Genomic DNA, 16,179 nt, shown 5'->3' with positions numbered 1-16,179 from the left:
CGCTGACCTCAGGCGTCGGCTGCACGTGGCGAAACGAACCTGGCCTCAGAGGTCACGACAGTAAGTGCTCCTATAAATTACGGCTCGTGTTCGGGACCACTGGCGCACCGCTGCGAAAGAAGCTGCGCTTTGTGAGTCACGACCGGCAGGTTTGCCCGCCTCGGCGTTCAAGGTTACTCGCCTACTGCTAAGGACCTCTGTGCGGGGAGCCAGAAAATGCTGTGTATCGTGCTATGCGCGGAACGCGGCGGTCAAACACTAAATTATTTTCGGAAGCGAAGTCACATTTCTCTCAGTGAACCCCGTAACTCAGTTACATAATTGTTCTAGTAGTATTTGTAGTAAGTTTAAAACATTGCTACACAGTTATTTCAGCAAAACGCATTTGTGAGATAGATGAAGAAACAAGCTACTAAAATTTGTATCTGTCCAGCAATACCTCCTTCGCGATGAAAATACTCTACTCGGTTAATATTCCAGAATTCGAAACCAGAACAGCTGTTAGGATGAGTGACATAAAAGTAGATATCTTAGGTGTTGCGAAACATCTCAAATCACTTAAGAAAGGCATGTCTTCCGGGCCAGATGGTATACCAGTCAGATTCCTTTCAGAGTATGCAGACACAATGGCTCCTTTCCTAGCAATTATGCCGTCCGGGGTGGCCGAGCGGTTCTAGGCGCCACATCTGGAACCGCGCGACCGCTACGGTCGCAGGTTCGAATCCTCCCTCGGGCATGGATGTGTGTGATGTCCTTAGGTTAGTTAGGTTTAAGTAGTTCTAAGTTCTAGGGGACTGATGACCTCAAAAGTTAAGTCCCATAATGCTCAGAGCCATTTGCAATCGTATACAACCGCTCACTTGACGGAAGGTCTGTTCCTAAAGACTGGAAGGTAGCACAGGTCACACCAATATTCAAGAAAGGAAGTAGAAGTAACCCACTGAATTACAGACCCATATCACTGACTCAATTTGCAGTAGGATTTTGGAGTATATACTGTACTCCAACACGAAATGAAATGTCGTGTGGCTAAGGCCTCCCGTCGGGTAGACCGTTCGCCTGGTGCAGGTCTTTCAATTTGACGCCACTTCGGCGACCTGTGCGTCGATGGGGATGAAATGATGATGATTAGGACAACACAACACCCAGTCCCTGAGCGGAGAAAATCTCAGACCCAGCCGGGAATCGAATCCGGGACCTGAGGATTGATATTCCGTCACGCTGACCACTCAGCTACCGGGACCGGACGCTCGAACATTATGAATCACCTTGAAGAAAATGACTTATTGATACATAACCAACACGGATTCAGAAAATATCGTTCTTGTGCAACACAGCTAGCTCTTTATTCCCATGAAGTAATGAGTGCTGTCGACAAGTGGTCTCAGATCGATTCCACATTCCTAGATTTCCAGAAGGCTTTTGATACCGTTCCTCACAAGCGACTATTAATCAAACTGCGTGCATATGGAGTATTGTATCAGTTGTGGGACTGGATTCGTGATTTCCTCTCAGAGAGGTCACAGTTCGTAGTGATAGACGGTAAATCATCGAGTAGGACAGAAGTGATATCTGGTGTCATAGGCCCTCTGCTGTTCCTGATTTACATAAATGATCTAGGTGATAATCTGAGCAGCCCCCTTAGATTGTTTGCAGATGACGCTGTAATTTACCGTCTAGTAAAATCATCAGACGATCAATTCCAATTACAAAATGATCTAGAGAGAATTTCTGTATGGTGCGAAAAGTGGCAATTGCCTCTAAACAAACTAAAGTGCGAGGTCATCCACATGGGTACTAAAAGAAATCCGATAAATTTTGGATATACGATAAATCGCACAAATCTAAGGGCTGTCAACTCGACTAAATACCTAGGAATTACAATTACGAGCAACTTCAATTGGAAAGACCACACAGATAATATTGTGGGGAAGGCGAAACAAAGACTGCACTTTGTTGGCAGAACACTAAGAAGATGCGACAAACCCACTAAAGAGACAGCCTACATTACACTTATCCGTCCTCTGCTAGAATATTGCCAGGTAGGATTGACTGAGGACATCGAAAAAGTACAAAGAGGTTAGAGTGTCACTGATATGATAGCCAACGCGAGTTGGGGTGGCGGTCACTGAAACAAAGATGGTTTTCTTTGCGACGAGATCTATTTACGAAATTTCAATCATCAACTTTTTCTTCCAAATGCGAAAATATTTTGTTGACACCCACCTACGTAGGGAGAAATGATCATCATAATAAAATAAGAGAAATCAGAGCTCGAACGGAAAGATTTAGGTGTTCGTTTTTCCTACGCGCCATTCGAGAGTGGAATAGTAGAGAAGTAGTATAAAAATGGTTCGATGAGCCCTCTGCTAAGCACTTAAGTGTGAATTGCAGAGTAACCATGTAGATGTAGATGTAGACTACAATTCCTCTGTAACGGTTGCTATAAATTTTCCTCAAATTGCAAGTTCAACGATCGTTCTTATAAAGGGCAGCTAACTAGAAGAAAAAGCCAATTACTTTGTATTTTGCATCGCTGTGAAGTATAATACAGTGTAGTTATTTCTGCAAAAGTAAAGTAAACTCGGGTGGCATGACCAGCTGGGGAGTCCCTCAACAGGCATGTTTAGCTAGCTGTTTGCAAGTTCTTTCAATTGGTCGTCACATCGGCGACTTGTGCGTTCTTAACATAGCCCAGTAATACTACCGGGAAAGGGGGCCCATAGTTCGTAAGCTTTCTATAAAAATAATACTAATATTCAGTTTCTAAAAACTTTCTCCTAGTGTAACGTGAGCTTTAGATATCGTACTCAGCTGCTGAGCAATACTGACTAGTCGTAGGCTCTACGTTGCGCATGTGAACAGTTTCGTGAAACAAAACTTTAAACTTAGTGAAATACTGATTTTGAAATAATAAAAACTAATCTAATTAAGGGTCTCCAGAAAGCTCTATCTTTCCATTGTTAAAATAGCGCTTATAAATTACATGTTTTCTCAGAAACTATTTCAGCTAGGAAGTTGAAAGTTTTACAGGTTATTTATTGGCGTATTGGCTGAAACTTAACACAGGGATTTTAAACATTTGAATTCAGTTGTTAGAGATTAATTTTTTCTTTTGTAGCGAAAATTCACTACTTTTTGTGCCTTTTTTTTATAAATTCAACAATATACAGGTTTTTGAAAAAAGGCCGTATTAAGTTACCCAGAAGGGACCGTGTAATTTTAAGCAAATTGGTATGGCAGATACTGAGAAAATATGTAATTTATATGAGAAAATAAAACTTTTGGGAATCGAGCAACAAAGTTTTGATTTCCTTTTTAGTGCGTTCCAGTTCCATAGGATCGATTAACTTCATCTTCTGCAAACTCCTCCTCTTCTTTGTTCCCCACCTGTTTGCTCTGACTTGTGTTTCTAGGCTATTGACAGCTCCGTCAGCAGCCCGAAGACGTTTCTTGTCTAAAGCAAGCATTGTTCGTACCATGCTGAAACCTACCTTCATTCGCATATTTTGAAATACTTTGCACCTTACAACGCTGCCATCATTGAAAGTAGCAACAGTATCATAAAAACCAAAGTAATGTGTTTCTATTCCAACAAAAACATTAAAGATTCTTGACCATGTAACAGTATTTACACTTTCATTGGGGTTTTGACTTTTTCCATGAACACACTTTTTCAACAGTTCAGGTGCTGCTAAGTCTCTTAAAATAGGTTTATCACCTACATTTCTGCATCAGGCAGACTATGTTTATGAGTGTAAACTTGACCCTTGTTGTACTTCTGTTTTCTCCTTTGGGACACAAGTAATGATTGGGATTTTCATCGGTTGAAAAAGTATGGAAAAAAGAACCCAGATAGCCTTCTTCATTGCGTCGACAATGCATGTCTTTTGCCTAATAGCCATTTCATAATAGTCCTGTATTTTGTCAATTACACTGTCAGTTAACCTCCCCTTCCCATGCAACCCTTTACCATCACTGAGATCTTGTTTTTTGTACGAAGATTTCAGTCGGTGAGGTCTTGATCCCATTCGTTTCCGTACATGTCCAATAAACTCAAATTTTTGCACTAGTACTTCATCACCTTAGGGCTTCAATTCTTGAATATGTTGGAAACTTTTAGAATCACTGTCACCATGGTAATTCACGTGTTGTACACGCAACAGAACGTTGAAATATACTAGCAACACCAGCCACTCCCATTCCTCCATTACTGCATTACTGCCACTGTGCAATTATTTTCAAGTGTATCTTTATTTTTTTGTGGACACGTACAATATTTAGATATCACATCTAACCTTTCCCTGTATACATACTGGTGGCAGTTATTACATTATGAAGAGATGTGTGTCGCCGTTTATGCCAAGTATCATTGAATGTTGCTGTCAAGTCTCTATTACCACTGTTTTCTATTACTGCATCTTCCACAGCTTTCTTCATAGATTATGTACAGACATATTCTACTTTAAACCCTATAAATCTGTTATAGTTCGCAAGTTTGGTTGAGGAATTTGGAAGATTCATAATGCCACAGAAAACTGCACCTGCAGTAGCATCCTTACCAATTGTATGCAAGGCATTAACAAATCTACTGTTGAGTTCATAAATTTTGTTAGCATTTTCTTCATTTGGGCTTACTGCAGCACTGTTCCAAAAGGTGCTCATGTATGAAAATTACCACACCTCAGTTCCGTTTCACTGGTAAGCCAGTTCCAGACCGACTTAACTGCACTGAATGCATCGTACATCGTTTGCATAAATTCCGTTGAGAACCGACATATCAGATACTTCCTTCACATCCGATTCCCCATAAAACATTAATATTTCCACTAACTGAACCAAGCTTCCCCTCCGAGAAAGAATCTCACTTTCATTGCAATGGGCAAGTGCACCAGCAAGGTTAGGTTTACACACTTGGTTATCCTCTTCACTGTTTGCGGTAGTAACAACAACCTTTGGCTTTCCAACATTTCTCCTTTTCTTAAAAGCCTTCAGAGGATTTCTAGTCACTTTACGTTTACCCATGATTATCCTTCAATAAAACAAAGACTTCAATGAACAGAATTTACTACGAATATTTTCAGAATTACAAAAGAGTAGATAAACATGAAACACACGACAATCGAGTGAGCGATATATATAGACCTATCACAGGTTAGCCACAACATACACTTTGTAACGCATATTTTGTCTGCCTGTGCCTCTCTCTTTATAAGACTGTATCATTGCTAATGCATGATAAACATGTAGATTCATGAGTACAACATTTGACAGCAGTTCAACAGCGCCACAGTGGGCCACGCCCAAGTAGAATATATTTCAAAAGTATTTTTAAAAGAGTTGTAGTCTTCTGAACTTAATAAATTATATCTCAATTGAAAGGGGAAAGTCTCTAGATTTTTAAAATGCAAAAAAGTAAAAACTGAACATTTCATGATTTTGAACCATTCTGTAACACCTTAAATGCCAAAAGTAACTAATCGTGTACTCAAAGAAAACTATTTAACTGAAACCCAATACTGAATTAAATGATGAAAGTTGCCTGACGTGAAGTGCAATCTTTGAAATGTCCACAAAAATAAAATACTGCTCTGTTCAGAAGAAAAATAACTGACAGAGATTACATACACTGTTCACTGTAATTTTATCTTCTAGCTTACCACAACGCCTGATAATTCTGACTATATGTTGTTTCCTCATACGAATGCAAAGTGAAATCTGCCCTGAAATAAAAGTAACTAACCTCATGCTCAGCGTGTTGTTTTGTGTCTGACGTTCTCGAAAACGAATAGAAATCAGCAGATGCAACAGCTAAAGCAAAAATAAATTACACACCACAATTTGTTTTACTTGTCTTTGTGTGCCGTAAGACGCAATGCACATGTGCCAAAGTATTTAAAAGTTTACTAAGAATGATGGAGGAGGGTTTTACTTTAAAAAAAGTTAAAAAATTAAACTTTGATTGTTGTCAAAAATACTGTACAACATTAGAAGGCTCTAAAAATTACGAAATTCTCTCAATACAAAATCTAATCGTGAATGTTATTACTTATCCAAGGAATAAAGATTTTCTTCAATTAATAGTTCTGACAAACAAACATTTCATTTTTGCGCATACATCGGTTACCTTGAAAAATTCCTCCAATTAATCTTCTCGCATCAACAGAGCTAATTAACATATTTACATCGTTTTTACTTCCAATTTCTTTAAATGAAACAAAAAACTCTTAACAATAATTATCATCGAAAAAAGCAAAGTACAACGTTACGCGATTTGGTGGTGTTCTTAATATATTTGGCATGTGCAGTGGGCGTGATAGTGCCTAGTTTACAATCCACAGCGGACCAACAAGGCGCTCGCTTCACCTTAATTGACTTAAAATGAAAAAAAATCTCACCAGAATTAATCCATATAAAAGGAAATATAAAAACGTAGTATGTATCAACTTACCGATAGCTTATTTACAAACGGATGCTAAATTCGATATTACCCGTGACTGAGTCGATTGGAGTACGAACGTTGACCTACTTTTGAAGCTTCACCTCCACACAATATTCGCCGATCCACTTATTTGTCGTATGCCAAACCAAGACGTACAAGTTTTAAATTAGGAATATTAAAACAAGGAAAAAGAAATTACATTTCACAAATTTTACAAAGAAGAATTACAAACGATAAAATCAACCAAAGAAGTAATTCGAATGAGAAATTCTATCATGAAGAAACATAGGCTACTTGGTCGTAACTGGAACAGGTGATGTAGTCTTAATTCATCGGTATCACAATCAAGAGGTATCGATAGATTCTTTTTTCCTTATGATTTTGCATTGAGAGCTTAGTTCACAAGACGCCAGTCAATGCACCCACTGAACCCACTGAACATGTACGATAGTACATGATGCATCTCTACATCTTTTCTTTAATTTTTTAATTTTTGTAAATGGCAATCTTCATGTCGATAATTTGAAGAGATACGTTACGAAGTAGCATTTACTGAAAAATTCGTTCAAACCTGTGCCTCTCTCTTTATAAGACTGTATCATTGCTAATGTTGTTTGTTTACGGCCCACTTAAGTTAATGACAGGATGGGGTATGCAGCTAAATAGGTCCTGTTTGCAATTTAATACAATCTATCCACCACAATCTTAGTGCCAAAAGTACCGCCTTAATTTCAACTCTGCCATATATTGCGAGGGCTCATTCCTTCGACATATTCAGCATCAATTAGTGAAAAAGCTTTACAAATATGTAGATACACTTTTTGTTCACTCTTAATGTACATTCGTAACTACTTGAGAAAAAAAATTGTGGACTGCAATTGCCGTTGATGGCCGGATACATGTTGGAACTTACATGTCTAGAAATTACGGTCACAGCTCAAATGTGCCTAGTTTGGCTGAGAGCAAGACCACACTCCAGTTGTTCCTATTTACTCGCTCCCACTTGGTTATGCCTTTCGCTTTTTGACCAAGTACTGTCATGTTGGAAAAGACATTGATCAGTTGCATATTATTATGACGAGACGGGCAGCAGAAAACTATCATGTGCAGTATGGCAATAATAAATTCTTGCGACACACAGGCCTGGTGCACGTCTTCCTACTGGATGCCACTTAGACGACTTGAGTGTTCCTGACCTACCCCAGTTACCCAACCGTGGGACGAGAGCTGCAGTTTAACATGGAATCCGAACCAGGAGTTGTTTCTGGTGACTCCTCACATCGCTGAGAGCTGAAGGCTAAGGTAAAAATCTGACTGGGATTCAACGCCCAAAGCTCTTAGTTTCCAACATAAGCGCTTACCGCTAGACCACCAGACCCTACTATTACATGATGGTATGTCGTCTTCATTCTCCACTAGCTACCTTCGCTGGATTGGCGTGACATTGGAAGTATTGCGCCATTCATCTTCAACAATTTCCTCACCCTGGATGTCACGGCCGTTCAGAAACTCTGTCCTCAAGCTTAAAACGGAGCGCTAGTTATAATCTTATGTCGGAGACATAAAGGAATTGTAGGATGTGTTGGCGAACGTTATGGTTCCTACCATCAAGATTTACACTGTCGAGGCAAAAGATTAAGACCACCTGTTTAAAATTGTCTTGATCCACGTTTGGAACGCAAAACAGTGGCGATTATGGATAACATGGATAATTCCTTGATGGATTTCCATTTGGTACCAGATGCCTACTCACGGGTCACGCATTTCCCGTTAACTACGGGCGGTTGGGTTGTGGGCGCGCTGCTGGCACCCAACAGCGTCGTGGACGTGTTCCATCGGGTTCAGAACAGGCGAATTTGGCAACCAAGAGACAACGTCAACTTACTGTCACGCTTCTCAGATCACTGTAGTATGATTCTGGCCCCGTGACCCTCCTGAAAGATTCCATCGCCGTCAAGGAAGACATCAAGAGTAGAGGGGTGCCGATGGTCCGAAACAATATTCACGTTGTCCATAGCTCTCATGGTACCTTCGATTACCCCACAGCACCCATGGAAACCCAGGTGAATACCTTCGTCCCCACCCCTTTCACCCCTCCTCACAGCATAATACTGCCCCTAACAGCTTGCACCCGTGGCGCAGGGAATATTTGAGCAGCCGTTGTATTGGATGACGACATATCTGGCTATAAGTATACGTACGGACTTGGTATTTAAAAGAACCGTTTTGTATCGTTGACCAACATATCAATACATAGCGGTCGTCTGCGGCAAATCACCCTGTTGAACAATATACGCTGATTTGTGTGCTCCAAAACACTTGTACCTGCACCAGCATTGTACTTTCTCAATAAATCTGCCACAGATCGCCCCCTATCATGCTTCACGGGACGGACAGGCCTCTGACCTGCACGATCTGTGACAATGCGTGAACGTCCAATATCTTGTTGTCTACTAGTGGTTTTACCATCCTTTAACCGAGCGAGGTGGCGGAGTTGTTATCATACTGGACTCGCATTCGGGAGGACGATGGTTCAACCCCCAACCGACCATCCTGATTTAGGTTTTACGTGTTTTCCCTAAACCACTTCAGGCAAATGACGGAATGGTTCCTTTAAAAGGGCACGGCCGACTTCCTTCCCCATCCTTCCGAATCCGATGGAACCGATGATCTCGCCGTTTGGTCCCCTCTCCCGAATCAACCAACCAACCGTCCGTTAACCACTTTCTATAGACGGACAAATTACATTCTGACAATGGAATTCCCAATTGCGGCCCGTATTGTCGCCAGGTGATTCGTCTCTGACCCACTTATACAGGACGTTAAAAAAAGTATACCATATTCCGAGAAATGGTAGAGTGGACCAAAACAAGACAAAACAAGACGGGGGCTCAATAATGCGTACCTTAACAGCTGTGAGCATTGTTTCGTCTTCGCTGCTGTGAAATACATTTCTTCTACTGCAAGCTCTTTGCTATTACGAATGCGCTACAGAAGGCAGTGAACAAATGACACATTTCTCCGTTATTGTCTGTGGAAACACGTGCAGTAAACATTCATTAGCGTTCTTACTGTGAACCGTATTCACAGTTCTGGGTAAGTGCACTGCATAACGGAATCAGTTCATGTTTTGATAAGTTTATGAAATACTTTTACATTGTAGTTTTATCTTTGCATTTACCAGCGTAACAGAAGCCTATTATTCCACACGGAAAATGGCAGATATGTTGTGGTTCATGCATGATGGCAATTTTCTCCGAAATGTCCGAGAACATCTCACACAGACATTTAATAGGCATTTAACTGAAAGAGGAGGGGGGGGGGTGTTTCACTGTATCGTTTGTTATGGCAAAGAGTTTTCAATAGAAGAGATGTCTTTCACAGCACCAAACATAATCAAATGTTCATAGCTCTTAAGGTAAGCATTTTCGAACCCATGTTTACCAATTATTTTTTTCTTATTTTGTTCCTTATTATCAACTCTCAAATATGCAACACTTTCGTTAACATCCTGTATACTTTTCTGTCATCTCACGTGGCAGGAATGCCACTAGGTGGCATTCAATCGCGTATGGGTCATCATATTTTGGCTCATCACTGTATCAGAACTGTTGTCCTACAGATGTCCTCCGACATATTGCTCCTTCCGTGGTCATAACTAAAAATGCCGCATCAGTCTGGGCTTCTTTTTTGAAATGTCATCAGTTTCCCTTTACTCCGACTGTCAGGTTTCCCTATCGGAAATAAAGGGTATTATCATCAGCTAAAAAGTACAAGTTCATATGGCGTTTATGACATTCTCACTAAGATACTAAAACGTTGTGACCTACAACATACAATGTTCACAGTCCCGTAATTTATTCGTGGTATTGTACCAAAAACTTTAAAATATATTACTGTTACAAGAAAGCTGACACCACAGTAACTATGGGCCTGTCTCACTCCTAACAACATATTCCGAAATTTTTAGAGGGTTTAGAGCAGAGGTAGCCAAGAATTTGGTTCGTGAGTAACGCTCTTGCAGGAGTATCATTAGTGTTCAAACTCGCTGTGCAATCCCCCCACCATCACGCCATGCTGTCTGAGCACGAGGAGGGGGAAGATGGAAAACTGCAAACGCGCTACATTTAAATGCCAGTGCGATCGCATTACATACGACTTGGTTTTATATTCCACATTTCTCAGCGGTATAGATCACAAACAAAACAAATTTTCAGTATCATTTAATTATTTTTGGCGCGCTAAATACATAATTTTTATCTGGTACAAACTGTCAGCATACAAATAGATGCTGACAGTTTCACAGATTTTCGGATTCAGTTTGCTACGTAATCACGACTTATTTAGTTTCATAATCGCAAAAAGGTCTTTCATATGTTGACCCAAATACCGTAGCACTTTTGCAACCTCATTATGGAGACGTGGAAACACTACTTGAAAAAGCAATGCATACGTCCTGGATAGTTTGAACGTACATACTTAATACTTATTCCATCGATCATGAATACGACATTTCGTAATAATGTGTAACATGTCACTTAACATAAGTTTTCTTCACACAAAATAATTTTATTTTTATTTTTTACAGTTACTTCTTCATATCTAAAAATTCATCTATTCAATAGGAGGAGTTGTTATTCAGAAATTCTTTTAATTTGTTTTTAAATGTTGGTTGGCTCTCTGTCAGACTTTTAATGCTATTTGGCAAATGATCAAAGATTTTTGTGGCAGCATAATTCATCCTTTTCTGTTCCAAAGTCAGATTTAACCCATAATAGTGAAGATCATCCTTTCTTATAGTGTTTTAGCTATGCACTTCGCTGTTATTTTTGAACTGGGACGGGTTATTAATAACAAATTTTAAAGTGTACATATGTATTGCGAAGGTACTATGAATATCTCGAGTTCCTTAAATAAATGTCTGCAAGGCGATCTCAGGTGAGATCCAGCTATTATTCTGATTACACACTTTTGTGCAATGAATATTTTTTCTTGTAATGATGAATTACCCCAAAATATGATACCATATAAAAGCTGTGAATGGAAACTCATTGCTACGTAGTTTGCTGATAGTTAACTGCAATTTTTCAGCAAGTCACACAGCTATGTAAATGCATAGATAAACAGTGCGAGAAACAACAATGCTAAAAAGCAGTTCTAAATTGGATAATATAATGAGAAAAAATTTTAATACCCATCTTATTTCGTGAATGTATTTGTGGCCTAACACTTCTACTTGTCTGGGGGATATGGAAAGGTCCAGGTTTATTCAACATTAGTGAAGATACTTATTCACATTTTCATCACATTTCCTTTTGCTTCCCATCCAAACTTGGCAAAACAATGAAATTTATTTATCAGTTCTCTGGGCATCACTAAAGAGAGTCTTCTTTCAAGCGTGCACAGATTTCTTACAGATCACTGACCTTGTATTGTATGTTAACCAGGGACCTAGAAACGACTGAGAGGCTCTGTCCTCGCCGCAGCCGCAGTGGTCCACAACCCCACGACGACTACCGCAGTCCACTTCACTCCTCCGCCGCCCCACACCGAACCGAGGGTTATTGTGCGGTTCGGTACCCAGTGGAACCCCCCAGGGAAGTCTCACACCAGACTAGTGTAATTCCTATGTTTGCGTGGTAGAGTAATGGTGGTGCACGCGTACGTGGAGAACTTGTTTGCGCAGCAATCGCCAACATGATGTAGCTGAGGCGGAATAAGGGGAACCATCCCGCATTCGCCCTGGCAGATGGAAAACCACCTAAAAACCATCCACAGACTGGCCGGCTCACCGGACCTCGACACAAGTCCGCCGGGCGGTTTCGTGCCGGGGACTAGGCGCTCCTTCCCAGTCCGGAAAGCCGTGCGTTAGACCGATTGGATAACCGGTCGGGTATCACTGACCTTAGTCAACAAATTCGTAAAGCGTTCCGAATTCATTTTGAAAACACATTACAGTTCCTAACATAAAAAACGTCGTACTTGGCGCACACTCCGTCCCAGCACAAAGACTAGCGTACAACTCCACATCTAATTAAAGTCTGTCCCACTGGAGCCCGAGACAAAGAGCGATTACTTTTGGTGTGTATGACAAACGACGTACTACAACATAAAGTTCTAGACTGTTCCAGAAACGGTAGGTGGTCAAGTTAACATTTGAAAATAGTTTGCTACGTACATGAATGAACAGCTGCAAAGAAAACTAGCTTCTTGGAAATGGAAATGAAGTCCCATGCTTCTTGACACAGCGCACCACCGTACTATTCAAGGTCCTAATGGAGGTGGTTTGCCGTTGCCTTCCTCCGACCGTAATGGGGATGAATGATGATGATGAAGAGTACACAACAACAGCCAGTCATCTCGGGGCAGGTAAAAATTCCTGAATCCCCCGGGAATCGAATCCGGGACCCCGTGCTCGGGAAGCGAGAACGCTACCGCGAGACCACGAGCGGCGGACTTTGCCTCTTGAGATTAGTAAAATTAATAAGAATAGAAATAATTATATATTATTGTATAAAATTTTTAAATAGCGTTTTGTAAAAATTACGTCGTATATCATATCGCCAATGTAAGAAACATTTTATATTTTTTCTCATATGACTTTTTTGTGCAGAATTGAGTTTGCTTTGGAAAACTATATCAGTTCCTGGTTTAATAGATAGTAAAATGTTGTGGGAAATCTAAAAATATTATAAAATGCGAAATACATATCATTTAGTGTTAAATAAAACAAATGGCATTTAAGGGATAATTAACTTCTTTCGAAAGTAAACATAATGTTCCAAAGTATTACAGGAAAACCAAGAAAAGTGTGAAATTTAAATAAATGTTTCTATTCAGTACACTGATCCCTTAGGCTCGCCTCTTGCATTTCAGACTTGCAGTTTTAAATAAAACATAGCTGAAAAAGGAATGAAATTGCAAATTTCGTCAAACAGGCTTAGTACTATAATCTACTGTTAATCAAAGACCCCATAATTCAGGTTCGTTATACTCTTCAAATTTATTATTCAGGTGACACGTACAACATCAAGACTTTATCGTGCAACTGATCTTCGACACTCAGATCTAAGTAACTAATTTCGTCTTTCGGAATTGCATCTTAGACGAATAGTCTGTGTGACTCCTACAACACCGCGGAGGTGACTACCAGGCTGCATACCAAGTTGCAAAGACACTAATCTATGGAATAAAGCTCTAAGCTTGTTCTTTGTGAATGTCCATCCAACTCTGCTAGCAAGGAAAATAGTAATCCTGGACGCCATCAGAAAGTGACCTTTTTCTCTAGCTTCTGCGTCTACTCGCCTTTTCGTGAGCGAGTGAAGTAGCGCAATGGTTAGCACCCTAGGCTCATATTTGGGAGGGCGACGGTTCGGCTCCCCACGAGGTCATTCAGATATAAGTTTTTAGTGGTTTTTCTAAATAGCTTAAGCTGAATACCTCGATGGTTTCTTGGGAAAGAACAAAGGCCGATTTCCTCCCGATCCTTCCAATGCCAACTAATACCTCGTCTCTAATGACCTAGTAATCGATGGAACACTAAAACCTAATGCCCCTTTCTTTCTTTTGTCTTCTTGGGCCACATGTTGACAGGCGGATCTTGCATGCCTTGTGGTGACACAGAAATTGCGTCGTATCACAGGAATTTTCCAGCATGCACCATGTATCGTACCGTATATAATTAATATAATGGGACTTATAATAATACTCGTATTTATGTTTCATATTAACTAGAACGTGTTTTGTTTTGTTTTGCTTCTCACACGTAATGTATACTTTTTGCGGGGATGTGATAGTACTGACTACCTCGTGCGGCAAGTCGTCGGATACACTACGCCGGTAGTCGACGCCTGTTCAGTTCAACAAACCACATCGTCTGCGGCTGTTATGATCTTATAATGAAATAATTGAATGAATAATATATGTCATGTACATCTTTAAAAAATGCAGTCAGCCTTCTCTTGCCCGACCTGGGATGAAGTCCACTTTTACGGACTAAGTTAAAATATTTTATTATGTAGCCAATCTTTGTAATATCATTGGTGTCAATACACCATGCTAAAGTATTTTGTGGAAAATAACTAATATTCTTTGAATGATACGTACTACCTCAGATTGGATCTCCCGCAGAATAATACCATGCGATCTTTTAATTTTAGAGTACAATTTTCCAATTAGAATATAAAATGAAGGCGACAGGGGAAGAGTGGCAGAACAACACACATATAGATATAACAAACAGAAAATATGAATAAATTCGTCTTACTCGTAAAATATTTCAAAAGCTTCTACCTTTTCATCAATTCCGTATATCGATCAAGTTTGGACCCCATAATTTTAGAGTACAATTTTCCAATTAGAATATAAAATGAAGGCGACAGGGAAAGAGTGGCACAACAACACACATATAGATATAACAAGCAGAAAATATGAATAAATTCGTCTTACTCGTAAAATATTTCAAAAGCTTCTACCTTTTCATCAATTCCGTTTATCGATCATGTTTGGACCCCATAAAAGTTTGCGCTCCTGACTCTTAGCCTTATGTTCTGCGTCAACAAATTCCTCCTTTTTACAAAATATTTTCTTGGTTTTATCAGTCAGCATCTGAATCCACATTACTTCGGCCATAGTCATTTATTTTTCTGCCCAAATAGTAACACTAGTCTGCTACTTTTAATGTCTCAATTTCTGATCTAATTCCCTCAGACTCGCATTTATAGCATTTGCAGATTCAAATGTACATTATCTTTGCACTTTAATCTTGCAACCTCGTTACAAGGAACTACCTGCTCCTGTAAACTGATCCAATTTCTCACAGTCTCTGACAGAATTGCAGTTTCGTTGCCAAACTCGAACATGTCTGTGTCTTCTCTCTGATCTTTAAGCCCTATTCAAAATGTATCCATTATTTTCTTTACTGCTTGCTGAAATTTAACAGCATGGAGAAAAGGTAGCCATTCTGTTTCACTTAACTGCAGTCTTCCTTTTACGTTCTTCGACTTCCAGAATTCCGGTCAGGCTTCTGTTCACGTTGTACTTAACTTTCGCGTCCTGTATTTAATCACTGATAAATTCGAAATTTGAAAGAGTATATTCTAAACAGGATTAGCAAAAAACCTTTCCTTCATCTGCAAATGCTATAAATGTAGGTTGGTGTCATATCAGTATCTATTTGAAGATAAATCGTAGGGTCAATATTGCACCCTGTGCTCTTACATTTCTCCGAAATCGGAACAGGTCTTTCCATCCCACGTCACTGAATATACCACCTAGTCTCGACTCCCTGGTGTTCAGAGTAAACTTAATAGCAAACGATCTATGATGGTAGCTAGAAAGCCCCCAGAACTCGCACTTCCTTCGGAAGCTCCCCATAATATCCTTCAGGTACCACTACATTGTATGCTTCGTCCGTGTGCAGAGACGAAGTGTGGCGAGGAGTGTGCAAGCCTTCTTCATACTCAAAACGTTTCCCTGTGTTATACTTTTGCGTTACATGTCCACCATCGAACGCCTCTAGGATTGCTTGACTGAAGAGATAGATCTAATGAAGAGCGTCGCGTTTCGTCATGGGATCGTTTAGTCGGCGCGAGAGCGTTACCAAGATCCTCAACAAATTCCATTAGTAAACGTTACAAGAGATGCGTTGTGCATCGCGGAGAGGTGTACCATTGAAGTTTCAAGAGAGCACTTTCTGGGAAGATTCGGACAACATGTAACTTCCTTCCACACACATT

Source organism: Schistocerca piceifrons, chromosome 4 (assembly GCF_021461385.2).
Source record: "Schistocerca piceifrons isolate TAMUIC-IGC-003096 chromosome 4, iqSchPice1.1, whole genome shotgun sequence".
Classification (NCBI taxonomy): Eukaryota; Metazoa; Arthropoda; class Insecta; order Orthoptera; family Acrididae; genus Schistocerca; species Schistocerca piceifrons.
Note: the sequence above shows the minus strand (reverse complement) of the source record.